An 18,954-nucleotide genomic window follows, 5' to 3' on the forward strand; every position below is an offset into this window, starting at 1 on the left:
ACCGGTGATACAAAGCGTAGCCTGCCTAGGAAAGAGTTGGCGTTTGCGAGATGCTGCTACTGGTGCCGCCGCTGCTGTTCTTGCGGCTGGAGTCCATACATCTACCCAGTGGGCTGTCACAGTCATATAGTCCTGACCCTGCCCTGCTCCACTTGTCCACATGTCCGTGGTTAAGTGGACATTGGGTACAACTGCATTTTTTAGGACACTACTGAGTCTTTTTCTGACGTCCGTGTACATTCTCGGTATCGCCTGCCTAGAGAAGTGGAACCTAGATGGTATTTGGTAACGGGGGCACACTACCTCAAGAAATTGTCTAGTTCCCTGTGAACTAACGGCGGATACCGGACGCACGTCTAATACCAACATAGTTGTCAAGGCCTCAGTTATCCGCTTTGCAACAGGATGACTGCTGTGATATTTCATCTTCCTCGCAAAGGACTGTTGGACAGTCAATTGCTTGGTGGAAGTAGTAAAAGTGGGCTTACGACTTCCCCTCTGGGATGACCATCGACTCCCAGCAGCAACAACAGCAGCGCCAGCAGCAGTAGGCGTTACACGCAAGGATGCATCGGAGGAATCCCAGGCAGGAGAGGACTCGTCAGAATTGCCAGTGACATGGCCTGCAGGACTATTGGCATTCCTGGGGAAGGAGGAAATTGACACTGAGGGAGTTGGTGGGGTGGTTTGCGTGAGCTTGGTTACAAGAGGAAGGGATTTACTGGTCAGTGGACTGCTTCCGCTGTCGCCCAAAGTTTTTGAACTTGTCACTGACTTATTATGAATGCGCTGCAGGTGACGTATAAGGGAGGATGTTCCGAGGTGGTTAACGTCCTTACCCCTACTTATTACAGCTTGACAAAGGCAACACACGGCTTGACAAATGTTGTCCGCATTTCTGTTGAAATACTTCCACACCGAAGAGCTGATTTTTTTGGTATTTTCACCAGGCATGTCAACAGCCCTATTCCTCCCTTGGACAACAGGTGTCTCCCCGGGTGCCTGACTTAAACAAACCACCTCACCATCAGAATCCTCCTTGTCAATTTCCTCCCCAGCGCCAGCAACACCCATATCCTCCTCATCCTGGTGTACTTCAACACTGACATCTTCAATCTGACTATCAGGAACTGGACTGCGGGTGCTCCTTCCAGCACTTGCAGGGGGCGTGCAAATAGTGGAAGGCGCATGCTCTTCACGTCCAGTGTTGGGAAGGTCAGGCATCGCAACCGACACCATTGGACTCTCCTTGTGGATTTGGGATTTCGAAGAACGCACAGTTCTTTGCGGTGCGTTTGCCAGCTTGAGTCTTTTCATTTTTCTAGCGAGAGGCTGAGTGCTTCCATCCTCATGTGAAGCTGAACCACTAGCCATGAACATAGGCCAGGGCCTCAGCCGTTCCTTGCCACTCCGTGTGGTAAATGGCATATTGGCAAGTTTACGCTTCTCCTCCGACAATTTTATTTTAGATTTTGGAGTCCTTTTTTTACTGATATTTGGTGTTTTGGATTTTACATGCTCTGTACTATGACATTGGGCATCGGCCTTGGCAGACGACGTTGCTGGCATTTCATCGTCTCGGCCATGACTAGTGGCAGCAGCTTCAGCATGAGGTGGAAGTGAATCTTGATCTTTCCCTAATTTTGGAACCTCAACATTTTTGTTCTCCATATTTTAATAGGCACAACTAAAAGGCACCTCAGGTAAACAATGGAGATGGATGGATACTAGTATACTTATGGATGGACTGCCGAGTGCCGACACAGAGGTAGCTACAGCCGTGGACTGACGTACTGTGTCTGCTGCTAATATAGACTGGATGATTGATAATGAGATGAAATCAATATATATATGTATGTATATATAATATCACTAGTACTGCAGCCGGACAGGTAGATAATATATTTATTAGGTAATGATGACTGATGACGGACCTGCTGGACACTGTCAGCTCAGCAGCACCGCAGACTGCTACAGTAAGCTACTATACTCTATAGTAGTATGTACAAAGAAGAAAGAAAAAAAAAAACCACGGGTAGGTGGTATACAATTATGGATGGACTGCCGAGTGCCGACACAGAGGTAGCTACAGCCGTGGACTAACGTACTGTGTCTGCTGCTAATATAGACTGGATGATTGATAATTAGATGAAATCAATATATATATGTATGTATATATAATATCACTAGTACTGCAGCCGGACAGGTATATAATATATTTATTAGGTAATGATGACTGATGACGGACCTGCTGGACACTGTCAGCTCAGCAGCACCGCAGACTGCTACAGTAAGCTACTATACTATAGTAGTATGTACAAAGAAGAAAGAAAAAAAAAAACCACGGGTAGGTGGTATACAATTATGGATGGACTGCCGAGTGCCGACACAGAGGTAGCTACAGCCATGGACTAACGTACTGTGTCTGCTGCTAATATAGACTGCGGGTGCTCCTTCCAGCACTTGCAGGGGGCGTGCAAATGGTGGAAGGCGCATGCTCTTCACGTCCAGTGTTGGGAAGGTCAGGCATCGCAACTGACATAATTGGACTTTCTTTGTGGATTTCGGATTTCGAAGAACGCACAGTTCTTTGCTGTGCTTTTGCCAGCTTGAGTCGTTTCATTTTTCTAGCGAGAGGCTGAGTGCTTCCATCCTCATGTGAAGCTGAACCACTAGCCATGAACATAGGCCAGGGCCTCAGCCGTTCCTTGCCACTCCGTGTGGTAAATGGCATATTGGCAAGTTTACGCTTCTCCTCCGACAATTTTATTTTAGATTTTGGAGTCCTTTTTTTACTGATATTTGGTGTTTTGGATTTTACATGCTCTGTACTAAGACATTGGGCATCGGCCTTGGCAGACGACGTTGATGGCATTTCATCGTCTCGGCCATGACTAGTGGCAGCAGCTTCAGCACGAGGTGGAAGTGGATCTTGATCTTTCCCTATTTTTGGAACCTCAACATTTTTGTTCTCCATATTTTAATAGGCACAACTAAAAGGCACCTCAGGTAAACAATGGAGATGGATGGATACTAGTATACTTATGGATGGACGAGCGACTGCCGACACAGAGGTAGCTACAGCCGTGGACTACCGTACTGTGTCTGCTGCTAATATAGACTGGATGATAATGAGATGAAATTAATATATATATATATATATATATATATATAATATCACTAGTACTGCAGCCGGACAGGTATATATATTTATTATGTAATGACTGATGACGGACCTGCTGGACACTGTCAGCTCAGCAGCACCGCAGACTGCTACAGTAAGCTACTATAGTAGTATGTATCAAGAAGAAAGAGAAAAAAAAAACCACGGGTAGGTGGTATACAATTATGGATGGACCAGCGACTGCCGACACAGAGGTAGCTACAGCCGTGGACTACTGTACTGTGTCTGCTGCTAATATAGACTGGATGATAATGAGATGAAATTAATATATATATATATATATATATATATAATATCACTAGTACTGCAGCCGGACAGGTATATATATTTATATTATGTAATGACTGATGACGGACCTGCTGGACACTGTCAGCTCAGCAGCACTGCAGACTGCTACAGTAAGCTACTATAGTAGTTGTATGTATCAAGAAGAAAGAGAAAAAAAAAAAACACGGGTAGGTGGTATACAATTATGGATGGACCAGCGACTGCCGACACAGAGGTAACTACAGCCGTGGACTACCGTACTGTGTCTGCTGCTAATATAGACTGGATGATAATGAGATGAAATTAATATATATATATATATATATATATAATATCACTAGTACTGCAGCCGGACAGGTATATATATTTATATTATGTAATGACTGATGACGGACCTGCTGGACACTGTCAGCTCAGCAGCACCGCAGACTGCTACAGTAAGCTACTATAGTAGTTGTATGTATCAAGAAGAAAGAGAACAAAAAAAACCACGGGTAGGTGGTATACAATTATGGATGGACCAGCGACTGCCGACACAGAGGTAGCTACAGCCGTGGACTACCGTACTGTGTCTGCTGCTAATATAGACTGGATGATAATGAGATGAAATTAATATATATATATATATATATATATATAATATCACTAGTACTGCAGCCGGACAGGTATATATATTTATATTATGTAATGACTGATGACGGACCTGCTGGACACTGTCAGCTCAGCAGCACCGCAGACTGCTACAGTAAGCTACTATAGTAGTATGTATCAAGAAGAAAGAGAAAAAAAAAACCACGGGTAGGTGGTATACAATTATGGATGGACCAGCGACTGCCGACACAGAGGTAGCTACAGCCGTGGACTACCGTACTGTGTCTGCTGCTAATATAGACTGGATGATAATGAGATGAAATTAATATATATATATATATAATATCACTAGTACTGCAGCCGGACAGGTATATATATTTATTATGTAATGACTGATGACGGACCTGCTGGACACTGTCAGCTCAGCAGCACCGCAGACTGCTACAGTAAGCTACTATAGTAGTATGTATCAAGAAGAAAGAGAAGAAAAAAAAACCACGGGTAGGTGGTATACATATACAATTATATATATATTATATATATATTATATACAATTATATATATATATATATATATATATATATATTAAACTGGTGGTGATTAATTAAACTGGTGGTCAGGTCACTGGTCACACTATCAGCAACTTGCAAGTAGTACTCCTAAGCAGACAATCACAATATATACTGGTGGTCAGTGTGGTCACAATGGCAGTGTGGCACTCTGGCAGCAAAAGTGTGCACTGTACGTTAAAACAAGTCAGATATACAGTCACACTATCACTTCAGCAAGTAGTAGTACTCCTCCTAATGCTCCCCAAAATTACTAAAGTAAATAATACTGTGTCTCTCTCTACTCTAGTAGTCTCACTCTCTATAAACGGAGAGGACACCAGCCACGTCCTCTCCCTATCAATCTCAATGCACGTGTGAAAATGGCGGCGACGCGCGGCTCCTTATATAGAATCCGAGTCTCGCGATAGAATCCGAGCCTCGCGAGAATCCGACAGCGGGATGATGACGTTCGGGCGCGCTCGGGTTAACCGAGCAAGGCGGGAAGATCCGAGTCGCTCGGACCCGTGTAAAAAAAACTGAAGTTCGGGCGGGTTCGGTTTCCGAGGAACCGAACCCGCTCATCTCTAATGTCTATATGTCTGCAATACAGTTCCAGGGTTACCCTGTCTGAACCTGCTCATCTCTAGTAGATATATCTTCTAGTGTGCACTGTGTACCCAGCATTAGAGAGAAGTTCTTCTGAATGATTTAATGATTTATTAATGTTCAACATTTTGAGATTATTTACAAGATGTGCATTTGTTGTACAGGATTCTTTTCCTTTATTTTGTAAATGTTTTCTCCTTAGTAATTCTACAATATAAGGGCTGCGTACAATTATTGCAAGACCTTGTGGTGTTAGAAGAACAGAGTTTCAGTGATCTTGAATTACATCAGCTTTCCATTGCACTGCAGCACTAGATGGGCCAGGAGATCCTGTGAGGCACAAGCACAAACAGTTACTGAATAAGGGCAAAGTATGGAGTTTCATGGTGGCTTATAGCCAGGAAGATATCTGGCTTGCCAGGCTGAGGCATGCTAATGGAACACTGGTTAGCATTGCTTCCTCCCACAGTCCTACTTGTAATATGAAATGAGTTTGGACTAGAGTGGTAAACTCCACTAGGACAGGGGCTCAATAATAAAATAATCACTGCACAGTTCTGCTTAGTACTGTACCGAACCCACCCGAACTCAACTTGCCTGATCTGGGGCTGCTGTGGGGGCTCAGGAGGTGCTGCTAAACCATCTAAGGGGCTGCTTTATTAAAAAATAAAATATGAATAAAATATACAAGACACACAGGTATGCTCACATGCGTGTAACTGGGAGCTGGGGGAAAAAATAAAATTAGGCATATGCCACAAAATATGTAAATTGAAATGCAAATAAAAAATAGAAAAAAGAAACCCACGAGATTTTAACAAAATAAGTCTCCAGACACCGTGGAGGGGAAAATATCCAATCTTGATCCTGTGGTATACACCAGTTTATTTGCATCCCAGCATTAAATCCAAGATTATCGTTATCCCTGAAAATGGAGAAGGGGGTACAAATTCGTAGGCTTTGGCCCCTAGTTTTTCAGTTTGTTCAGTAATGTGGTAGTTATATATTTGCTTGGTTAAAGTCCTTTCTGTTCCACACCAATATAGGAGTGGAAGTGAAAGCTTGTGTGTTGTTTCTTATTGTGTATTCCTCTCTAATTTTTAATCACCTTCTTGATACTGTCCTCTTCCTCTTGCCTCGTCTTATAATGTGAAAAGTCATCAAATATGTAGGTGGTATGTTTGTAGCTAGCTATGATTCGGAAAACTTGGCAAACTTTTTCCAGGGGCAAAACCTGTCGCTGAAATGATGGGTTTATTAAACTGTACATGTCCTGTCTAAACAACATAAGGGTGGGTGGGATGGCCCAAGGACAATTACATCTTGCACTTCTTTTTTTTCTTTGCATCATGTGCTCTTTGAGGCCTAGTTTTTAAACTGTGTCACTTAGCTTAGTCATCCAGCGACCTCGGTTCAACCTTTTGGCCTAAAAACAATGGCCCTCATTCCGAGTTGTTCGCTCGGTAAAAATATTCGCATCGCAGCAATTTTCCACTTAATGCGCATGCGCAATGTCCGCACTGCGACTGCGCCAAGTAAATTTGCTATGCACTTAGTAATTTTACTCACGGCTTTTTCATCGGTCTGGCGATCGTAATGTGATTGACAGGAAATGGGTGTTACTGGGCGGAAACAGGCCTTTTTATGGGCGTGTGGGAAAAACCGCTACCGTTTCCGGAAAAAACGCAGGAGTGGCCGGAGAAACGGAGGAGTGTCTGGGCGAACGATGGGTGTGTTTGTGACGTCAAACCAGGAACGACAAGCACTGAACTGATCGCAGATGCCGAGTAAGTCTGAAGCTACTCAGAAACTGCTACGAGGTGTGTAATCGCAATATTGCGATTACTTCGTTCGCAATTTTAAGATGCTAAGATTCACTCCCAGTAGGCGGCGGCTTAGCGTGAGCAACTCTGCTAAAATCGCCTTGCGAGCGAACAACTCGGAATGACCTCCAATATTGTGAAGTATGAGGCATTCAGAATAGACTGGAAATGAATGGAAATTAATGTTATTGAGGTTAATAATACTGTAGGATCGAAAATACCCCCAAATTATGTGATTTTAGCTGTTTTTATGTTTTTAAAAAAAAATACAGATCCAAAACCAAAACAGGAAAGGGTGGTGTTGGCAAAACCAATCCAGATCCAAAACATGAACGGAGATCCAGATCCAAAACCAAAACACAAATCCCAAAAAATGTCCAGCGCACATCTCTAATAATTATATGTACAGTATATCCACTGCCACTAATTATACGTACTATAATAGTTGTCACAATCTGGGTTATTAGCCCCCATTATTTACCTGCTAAGTGCCTTTTGAGACTGGCCCGGCGTTCCAGGCCTGGGTTCCACCTGCGCTGTCTGCGGGCAGCGCGCTGCATATCTGTGTCTCAAGGTTCTCCTCTGTAATTGCAGCAGCGCTGACATGGCAACATTCTCACATACAAACAGACTTTCCCTCCAGTTTCAAACATGGGCGCAGCCATGTTTGTTTCCATAACGTGTTCTTTTTAGCCTGTCCGCTGCAGTCTGGACTCTGTGTAATTATGCAGCCAATCCCTGCTCACCAGCTGGTATAAATATCCTGCTCCAGGGCTGGATAATAGTCAGTGCTTTGGTTGTCAATCCTGCATACATGTCTCTCCTATTTGGTGAATTCTCAGCTTGACTTTCCAGGTATTCCAGCTCCTGTGATTCATCTTCTCCAAGAGACTGACACCAATTACCACCCTGCGGTGCAGCCTGACTCCTGCAGTGTTCCAGCTCTGCTTCCTGGCTTTCTTCTGCGGTCCTGACATCGGCTTCCAGCGTTGGTTCTATTCTGCCTCCAGCTTCCAGCGGTGTCCTGGTATCGTTATTGCTTCCATTATCTACGGCATCGCTCACTAGCTTCTGTGGTAAAGTGTCACTGGCTTCCAGCTTCCAGTGTGTCACATCGATTTCAGCTTCCAGCAGTGATTGGTGTTACCATCTGCCTACAGCGGTGCTTCACGTCATCTCCAGCGGTATTCATATATCGCCCTGCATATCATTCCACACAACATCGTACCACAGTATCCATCGATGCTCACCATCGAACTGTTGCTCCAGTGGTGAGATCAGCACATCTTTCCTCACACCGGTTCCGTCTGGTAGACTCTGGCAATCCTATCTACATCTCTTTAACCTCAGTGTATCAGTGTCTATCCCAGTCTCCTGTCTACCACCTACTGGGCAGTACTTGCTCGTTCCTTATTACAGCGGTTAGCTGTGGCCACGGACTTTCCAACTCCAGATTTTGGCAAGGACTTTGTTATCTTGTTCTGCACAGCCACAGTCTCAAATACCAGTTGCATTCGCAGGAACTGTACTGCATTCTCATTCTGCACTCACTGCTGAAGATATTTAATTGCCAAGACTTATACTGTGTGTTCAATAAACTGATTGTCATATTTTACTTTGTTGTTGTGGCCACACCTTTGGGTTCATGGTGTTTTAACATCCTGTATGTCTAGGAACCTTATCTCACCTCCACAGTTCACCTACATGCCAGCCCCTACATCTAAGGCTTCCCTCAGTCAGACTCAGCCATAAGATGTGACAATAGTTCTATAATGTGTTCCTCTAGTTTTAATAGCAGTATGTTTGGTATATGTTCATCATAAAATCTTCAGAGTGTGGACATGGCCAGAACAAAATAAAACAATGCAGGTCTTCTCAATGTCAACACTAACAGAATGTTGGCAACCGATTCTAGGATTAGGATTAGGATGAGGCTGTGGTTTGGATAAGGTTTAGGGTTAGTTGTCAACTGTATGGAAAATTGCATTGTTGACATGTCAACTGTCAATATTCACAATGTTGATGTTATAGCTGCGTCAATATAGTTGGCAATTGGTCAACCAAGTTATATAATATATATTCTGGGGAAGCCGCTGATAACAGAAGGAGGCGGGGAAACGCGTACATCTCCAAGTTTATTTTTCTACATGCCAGCTGGTTAGCAATAATACCAAATCAAGAGACACAGCAGGAAGGACTTTCTTCACCTCTGTATACACCGCAGCTGCTTTCTATGGATAAGCTCCAGCAGATGGGAGGTATGCTGTGTTAAAGGGATGTAGCTGTAATACCAGCGGTCGGGATCCCGCATACAGGAGACTGACTCCAGTAAAATTCCGGTGCCGGTATCCCCATCTTGGTTTGAAGCCAGCACGCAAGGGGACTCACTGCCTTGCTGCTGGGATATCTTTCTCAACCCATGATAAAGGCTGCACTTTGCTTTTCACCTGAATGACAGATGAGATTGTTACCTTGCATTAGCCCTACTAACCCCCCTCTAATCTACAACTAATTCCTGGCCAGGACAGGGGACTACTAATTTACAGGCTTAGCACATATGCTTCATTAACAAAATACTTGCACATGCTTTATTCTCATGGACATCTTCTGAAATACTGCCCGCTTATGAGGACCTTGGGGCCATTATTAAATACAATGACTTTTTTGTTATACCAGCTGTGACTTTCATTTATTTATTTAATACTGTTTTATGCATATATATTATTATTGTTTACTGATAAATATATAATTGTTAGCACTTTCATATGTGTTGTTTTATGTTTGTGGCAGTGGATAATGCAAATAAAACACAATGTATCATGGTTATGGACTAAACACTTTCTCTTGACCTGACTGTTACATGTGCTGATCCTAGGGATGTAGATGTAATAGGAGCATACAGTACATTCCCTCCCAGTATCTACCATGTGGGACCTAGTACATGTGCTGATCCTAGGGATGTAGATGTAATAGGAGCATACAGTACATTCCATCCCAGTATCTGCCATGTGGGACCCTGTACATGTGCTGATCCTAGGGATGTAGATGTAATAGGAGCATACAGTACATTCCCTCCCAGTATCTGCCATGTGGGACCCTGTACATGTGCTGATCCTAGGGATGTAGATGTAATAGGAGCATACAGTACATTCCCTCCCAGTATCTGCCATGTGGGATCCTGTACATGTGCTGATCCTAGGATGTAGATGTAATATGAGCATACAGTACATTCCCTCCCAGTATCTGCCATGTGGGACCCTGTACATGTGCTGATCCTAGAGATGTAGATGTAATAGGAGCATACAGTACATTCCCTCCCAGTATCTGCCATGTGGGACCCTGTACATGTGCTGATCCTAGGGATGAAGATGTAATAGGAGCATACAGTACATTCTCTCCCAGTATCTGCCATGTGGATCCTGTACATGTGCTGATCCTAGGGATGTAGATGTAATAGGAGCATACAGTACATTCCCTCCCAGTATCTGCCATGTGGGACCCTGTACATGCTGATCCTAGGGATGTAGATGTAATAGGAGCATACAGTACGTTCCCTCCCAGTATCTGCCATGTGGTACCCTGTACATGTGCTGATCCTAGGGATGTAGATGTAATAGGAGTATACAGTACATTCCCTCCCAGTATCTGCCATGTGGGACCCTGTACATGTGCTGATCCTAGGGTTGTAGATGAAATAGGAGCATATAGTACGTTCCCTCCCAGTATCTGCCATGTGGGACCCTGTACATGTGCTGATCCTAGGGATGAAGATGTAATAGGAGCATACAGTACATTCTCTCCCAGTATCTGCCATGTGGATCCTGTACATGTGCTGATCCTAGGGATGTAGATGTAATAGGAGCATACAGTACATTCCCTCCCAGTATCTGCCATTTGGGACCCTGTACATGCTGATCCTAGGGATGTAGATGTAATAGGAGCATACAGTACGTTCCCTCCCAGTATCTGCCATGTGGTACCCTGTACATGTGCTGATCCTAGGGATGTAGCTGTAATAGGAGCATACAGTACATTCCCTCCCAGTATCTACCATGTGGGACCTAGTACATGTGCTGATCCTAGGGATGTAGATGTAATAGGAGCATACAGTACATTCCGTCCCAGTATCTGCCATGTGGGACCTTGTACATGTGCTGATCCTAGGGATGTAGATGTAATAGGAGCATACAGTACATTCCCTCCCAGTATCTGCCATGTGGGACCCTGTACATGTGCTGATCCTAGGGATGTAGATGTAATAGGAGCATACAGTACATTCCCTCCCAGTATCTGCCATGTGGGATCCTGTACATGTGCTGATCCTAGGATGTAGATGTAATATGAGCATACAGTACATTCCCTCCCAGTATCTGCCATGTGGGACCCTGTACATGTGCTGATCCTAGAGCTGTAGATGTAATAGGAGCATACAGTACATTCCCTCCCAGTATCTGCCATGTGGGACCCTGTACATGTGCTGATCCTAGGGATGAAGATGTAATAGGAGCATACAGTACATTCTCTCCCAGTATCTGCCATGTGGATCCTGTACATGTGCTGATCCTAGGGATGTAGATGTAATAGGAGCATACAGTACATTCCATCCCAGTATCTGCCATGTGGGACCCTGTACATGTGCTGATCCTAGGGATGTAGATGTAATAGGAGCATACAGTACATTCCCTCCCAGTATCTGCCATGTGGGACCCTGTACATGTGCTGATCCTAGGGATGTAGATGTAATAGGAGCATACAGTACATTCCCTCCCAGTATCTGCCATGTGGGATCCTGTACATGTGCTGATCCTAGGATGTAGATGTAATATGAGCATACAGTACATTCCCTCCCAGTATCTGCCATGTGGGACCCTGTACATGTGCTGATCCTAGAGATGTAGATGTAATAGGAGCATACAGTACATTCCCTCCCAGTATCTGCCATGTGGGACCCTGTACATGTGCTGATCCTAGGGATGAAGATGTAATAGGAGCATACAGTACATTCTCTCCCAGTATCTGCCATGTGGATCCTGTACATGTGCTGATCCTAGGGATGTAGATGTAATAGGAGCATACAGTACATTCCCTCCCAGTATCTGCCATGTGGGACCCTGTACATGCTGATCCTAGGGATGTAGATGTAATAGGAGCATACAGTACGTTCCCTCCCAGTATCTGCCATGTGGTACCCTGTACATGTGCTGATCCTAGGGATGTAGATGTAATAGGAGCATACAGTACATTCCCTCCCAGTATCTGCCATGTGGGACCCTGTACATGTGCTGATCCTAGGGATGTAGATGTAATAGGAGCATACAGTACATTCCCTCCCAGTATCTGCCATGTGGGACCCTGTACATGTGCTGATCCTAGGGTTGTAGATGAAATAGGAGCATATAGTACGTTCCCTCCCAGTATCTGCCATGTGGGACCCTGTACATGTGCTGATCCTAGGGTTGTAGATGTAATAGGAGCATATAGTACGTTCCCTCCCAGTATCTGCCATGTGGGATCCTAATCATGTGCTGATCCTAGGGATGTAGATGTAATAGGAGCATACAGTACGTTCCCTCCCAGTATCTGCCATTCGGGACCCTGTACATGTTCTGATCCTAGAGATGTAGATGTAATAGGAGCATACAGTACGTTCCCTCCCAGTATCTGCCATGTGGGAACCTGTACATGTGCTGATCCTAGGGATGTAGATGTAATAGGAGCATACAGTACATTTCCTCCCAGTATCTGCCATGTGGGACACTGTACATGTGCTGATCATAGGGATGTAGATGTAATAGGAGCATACAGTACATTCCCTCCCAGTATCTGCCATGTGGGACCCTGTACATGTGCTGATCCTTGGGATGTAGATGTAATAGGAGTATACAGTACATTCCCTCCCAGTTTCTGCCATGTGGGACCCTGTACATGTGCTGATCCTAGGGATGTAGATGTAATAGGAGCATACAGTACATTCCATCCCAGTATCTGCCATGTGGGACCCTGTACATGTACTGATACTAGGGATGTAGATGTAATAGGAGCATACAGTACATTCCCTCCCAGTATCTGCCATGTGGAACCCTGTACATGTGCTGATCCTAGGGATGTAGATGTAATAGGAGCATACAGTACATTCCCTCCCAGTATCTGCCATGTGGGACCCTGTACATGTGCTGATCCTAGGGATGTAGATGTAATAGGAGTATACAGTACATTCCCTCCCAGTATCTGCCATGTGGGACCCTGTACATGTGCTGATCCTAGGGATGTAGATGTAATAGGAGCATACAGTACATTCCCTCCCAGTATCTGCCATGTGGGACCCTGTACATGTGCTGATCCTAGGGTTGTAGATGAAATAGGAGCATATAGTACGTTCCCTCCCAGTATCTGCCATGTGGGACCCTGTACATGTGCTGATCCTAGGGTTGTAGATGTAATAGGAGCATATAGTACGTTCCCTCCCAGTATCTGCCATGTGGGATCCTAATCATGTGCTGATCCTAGGGATGTAGATGTAATAGGAGCATACAGTACGTTCCCTCCCAGTATCTGCCATTCGGGACCCTGTACATGTTCTGATCCTAGAGATGTAGATGTAATAGGAGCATACAGTACGTTCCCTCCCAGTATCTGCCATGTGGGAACCTGTACATGTGCTGATCCTAGGGATGTAGATGTAATAGGAGCATACAGTACATTTCCTCCCAGTATCTGCCATGTGGGACACTGTACATGTGCTGATCATAGGGATGTAGATGTAATAGGAGCATACAGTACATTCCCTCCCAGTATCTGCCATGTGGGACCCTGTACATGTGCTGATCCTAGGGATGTAGATGTAATAGGAGTATACAGTACATTCCCTCCCAGTTTCTGCCATGTGGGACCCTGTACATGTGCTGATCCTAGGGATGTAGATGTAATAGGAGCATACAGTACATTCCATCCCAGTATCTGCCATGTGGGACCCTGTACATGTACTGATACTAGGGATGTAGATGTAATAGGAGCATACAGTACATTCCCTCCCAGTATCTGCCATGTGAAACCCTGTACATGTGCTGATCCTAGGGATGTAGATGTAATAGGAGCATACAGTACATTCCCTCCCAGTATCTGCCATGTGGGACCCTGTACATGTGCTGATCCTAGGGATGTAGATGTAATAGGAGCATACAGTACATTCCCTCCCAGTATCTGCCATGTGGGACCCTGTACATGTGCTGATACTAGGGATGTAGATGTAATAGGAGCATACAGTACATTCCCTCCCAGTATCTGCCATGTGGGACCCTGTACATGTGCTGATCCTAGGGATGTAGATGTAATAGGAACATACAGTACATTCCCTCCCAGTATCTGCCATGTGGGATCCTGTACATGTGCTGATACTAGGGATGTAGATGTAATAGGAGCATACAGTACATTCCCTCCCAGTATCTGCCATGTGGGATCCTGTACATGTGCTGATCCTAGGGATGTAGATGTAATAGGAGCATACAGTATATTCCATCCCAGTATCTGCCATGTGGGACCCTGTACATGTGCTGATCCTAGGGATGTAGATGTAATAGGAGCATACAGTATATTCCCTCCCAGTATCTGCCATGTGGGACCCTGTACATGTTCTGATCCTAGAGATGTAGATGTAATAGGAGCATACAGTACATTCCCTCCCAGTATCTGCCATGTGGGAACCTGTACATGTGCTGATCCTAGGGATGTAGATGTAATAGGAGCATACAGTACATTCCCTCCCAGTATCTGCCATGTGGGACCCTGTACATGTGCTGATCCTACGGATGTAGATGTTATAGGAGCATACAGTACATTCCCTCCCAGTATCTGCCATGTGGGATCCTGTACATGTGCTGATACTAGGGATGTAGATGTAATAGGAGCATACAGTACATTCCCTCCCAGTATCTGCCATGTGGGATCCTGTACATGTGCTGATCCTAGGGATGTAGATGTAATAGGAGCATACAGTATATTCCCTCCCAATATCTGCCATGTGGGACCCTGTACATGTGCTGATCCTAGGGATGTAGATGTAATAGGAGCATACAGTATATTCCCTCCCAGATTCTGCCATGTGGGACCCTGTACATGTGCTGATCCTAGGGATGTAGATGTAATAGGAGCATACAGTACATTCCCTCCCAGTATCTGCCATGTGGGACCCTGTACATGTGCTGATCCTAGGGTTGTAAATGAAATAGGAGCATATAGTACGTTCTCTCCCAGTATCTGCCATGTGGGACCCTGTACATGTGCTGATCCTAGGGTTGTAGATGTAATAGGAGCATATAGTACGTTCCCTCCCAGTATCTGCCATGTGGGATCCTGTACATGTGCTGATCCTAGGGATGTAGATGTAATAGGAGCATACAGTACATTCCCTCCCAGTATTTGCCATGTGGGATCTTGTACATGTGCTGATCCTAGGGATGTAGATGTAATAGGAGCATACAGTACGTTCCCTCCCAGTATCTGCCATTCGGGACCCTGTACATGTGCTGATCCTAGGGATGTAGATGTAATAGGAGCATACAGTACATTTCCTCCCAGTATCTGCCATGTGGGACACTGTACATGTGCTGATCCTAGGGATGTAGATGTAATAGGAGCATACAGTACATTCCCTCCCAGTATCTGCCATGTGGGACCCTGTACATGTGCTGATCCTAGGGTTGTAGATGTAATAGGAGCATACAGTACATTCCCTCCCAGTATTTGCCATGTGGGATCTTGTACATGTGCTGATCCTAGGGATGTAGATGTAATAGGAGCATACAGTACGTTCCCTCCCAGTATCTGCCATGTGGGACCCTGTACATGTGCTGATCCTAGGGATGTAGATGTAATAGGAGCATACAGTACATTCCCTCCCAGTATCTGCCATGTGGGAACCTGTACATGTGCTGATCCTAGGGATGTAGATGTAATAGGAGCATACAGTACATTTCCTCCCAGTTTCTGCCATGTGGGACCCTGTACATGTGCTGATCCTAGGGATGTAGATGTAATAGGAGTATACAGTACATTCCCTCCCAGTATCTGCCATGTGGGACCCTGTACATGTGCTGATCCTAGGGATGTAGATGTAATAGGAGCATACAGTACATTCCCTCCCAGTATCTGCCATGTGGGACCCTGTACATGTGCTGATCCCAGGGATGTAGATGTAATAGGAGCATACAGTACGTTCCCTCCCAGTATCTGCCATTCGGGACCCTGTACATGTTCTGATCCTATAGATGTAGATGTAATAGGAGCATACAGTACATTCCCTCCCAGTATCTGCCATGTGGGACCCTGTACATGTGCTGATCCTAGGGATGTAGATGTAATAGGAGCATACAGTACATTCCCTCCCAGTATCTGCCATGTGGGACACTGTATATGTGCTGATCCTAGGGATGTAGATGTAATAGGAGCATACAGTACATTCCCTCCCAGTTTCTGCCATGTGGGACCCTGTACATGTGCTGATCCTAGGGATGTAGATGTAATAGGAGCATACAGTACATTCCCTCCCAGTATCTGCCATGTGGGACCCTGTACATGTGCTGATCCTAGGGATGTAGATGTAATAGGAGCATACAGTACATTCCCTCCCAGTATCTGCCATGTGGGACCCTGTACATGTGCTGATACTAGGGATGTAGATGTAATAGGAGCATACAGTACATTCCCTCCCAGTATCTGCCATGTGGGACCCTGTACATGTGCTGATCCTAGGGATATAGATGTAATAGGAGTATACAGTACATTCCCTCCCAGTATCTGCCATGTGGGACCCTGTACATGTTAGTGATGAGCGGGTTCGGTTCCTCGGAATCCGAACCCGCCCGAACTTCAGCTTTTTTTACACGGATCCGAGCGACTCGGATCTTCCCGCCTTGCTCGGTTAACCCGAGCGCGCCCGAACGTCATCATGACGCTGTCGGATTCTCGCGAGGCTCGGATTCTATCGCGAGACTCGGATTCTATATAAGGAGCCGCGCGTCACCGCCATTTTACACGTGCATTGAGATTGATAGTGAGAGGACGTGGCTGGCGTCCTCTCCGTTTAGAGAAGAAATAGATAGGAGAGTGAGAGTGAGACAGTGTCACTTCATTTACTGGAGCTTAGGAGGAGTACTCAGACAGAGAGTGCAGAATTTTGCTGATAGTATTAGTTAGTTATACTAGTGACAGAGTGAGACAGTGACACTTCATTTACTGGAGCTTAGGAGGAGTACTCAGACAGAGAGTGCAGAATTTTGCTGATAGTATTAGTTAGTTATACTAGTGACTGACCAGTGACCACCAGTGCAGTTTTATATTATTTAATATAATCCGTTCTCTGCCTGAAAAAACGATACACAGTGACTCAGTCACATACCATATCTGTGCTCAGCCCAGTGTGCTGCTGCATCATCTATGTATAATATCTGACTGTGCTCACACAGCTTAATTGTGGGGGAGACTGGGGAGCAGTTAGGTTATAGCTGGAGCCAGGAGTACATATTAAAATTAAACAGTGCACACTTTTTTTCTGCAGGAGTGCCACTGCCAGTGTGACTGACCAGTGACCTGACCACCAGTATATAGTATACTATATTGTATTGTGAATGTCTGCCTGTAAAAGTTAAACACACGTCGTGTGACTTGTGTGGTGTTTTTTTATTCTATAAAATAAAAAACTCATTCTGCTGACAGACAGTGTCCAGCAGGTCCGTCATTATATAATATATACCTGTCCGGCTGCAGTAGTGATATATATATATTTTTTATATCATTATTTATCATCCAGTCGCAGCAGACACAGTACGGTAGTTCACGGCTGTAGCTACCTCTGTGTCGGCACTCGGCAGTCCATCCATAATTGTATACCACCTACCCGTGGTTTTTTTTTTCTTTCTTCTTTATACATACTACATCTCATTATCATCCAGTCTATATTAGCAGCAGACACAGTACAGTACGGTAGTCCACGGCTGTAGCTACCTCTGTGTCGGCACTCGGCAGTCCGTCCATAATTGTATACCACCTACCCGTGGTTTTTTTTTTCTTTCTTCTTTATACATACTACATCTCATTATCAACCAGTCTATATTAGCAGCAGACACAGTACGGTAGTCCACGGCTGTAGCTACCTCTGTGTCGGCACTCGGCAGTCCATCCATAATTGTATACCACCTACCCGTGGTTTTTTTTTCTTTCTTCTTTATACATACTACATCTCATTATCATCCAGTCTATATTAGCAGCAGACACAGTACAGTACGGTAGTCCACGGCTGTAGCTACCTCTGTGTCGGCACTCGGCAGTCCATCCATAATTGTATACCACCTACCCGTGGTTTTTTTTTCTTTCTTCTTTATACATACATACTACATCTCTTTATCAACCAGTCTATATTAGCAGCAGACACAGTACGGTAGTCCACGGCTGTAGCTACCTCTGTGTCGGCACTCGGCAGTCCATCCATAATTGTATACCACCTACCCGTGGTTTTTTTTTCTTTCTTCTTTATACATACATACTACATCTCTTTATCAACCAGTCTATATTAGCAGCAGACACAGTACGGTAGTCCACGGCTGTAGCTACCTCTGTGTCGGCACTCGGCAGTCCATCCATTATTGTATACCACCTACCCGTGGTTTTTTTTTCTTTCTTCTTTATACATACATACTACATCTCTTTATCAACCAGTCTATATTTGCAGCAGACACAGTACGGTAGTCCACGGCTGTAGCTACCTCTGTGTCGGCACTCGGCAGTCCATCCATAATTGTATACCACCTAACCGTGGTTTTTTTTTCTTTCTTCTTTATACATACATACTACATCTCATTATCATCCAGTCTATATTAGCAGCAGACACAGTACAGTACGGTAGTCCACGGCTGTAGCTACCTCTGTGTCGGCACTCGGC

Source organism: Pseudophryne corroboree, chromosome 10 (genome assembly GCF_028390025.1).
Source record: "Pseudophryne corroboree isolate aPseCor3 chromosome 10, aPseCor3.hap2, whole genome shotgun sequence".
Lineage (NCBI taxonomy): Eukaryota > Metazoa > Chordata > Amphibia > Anura > Myobatrachidae > Pseudophryne > Pseudophryne corroboree.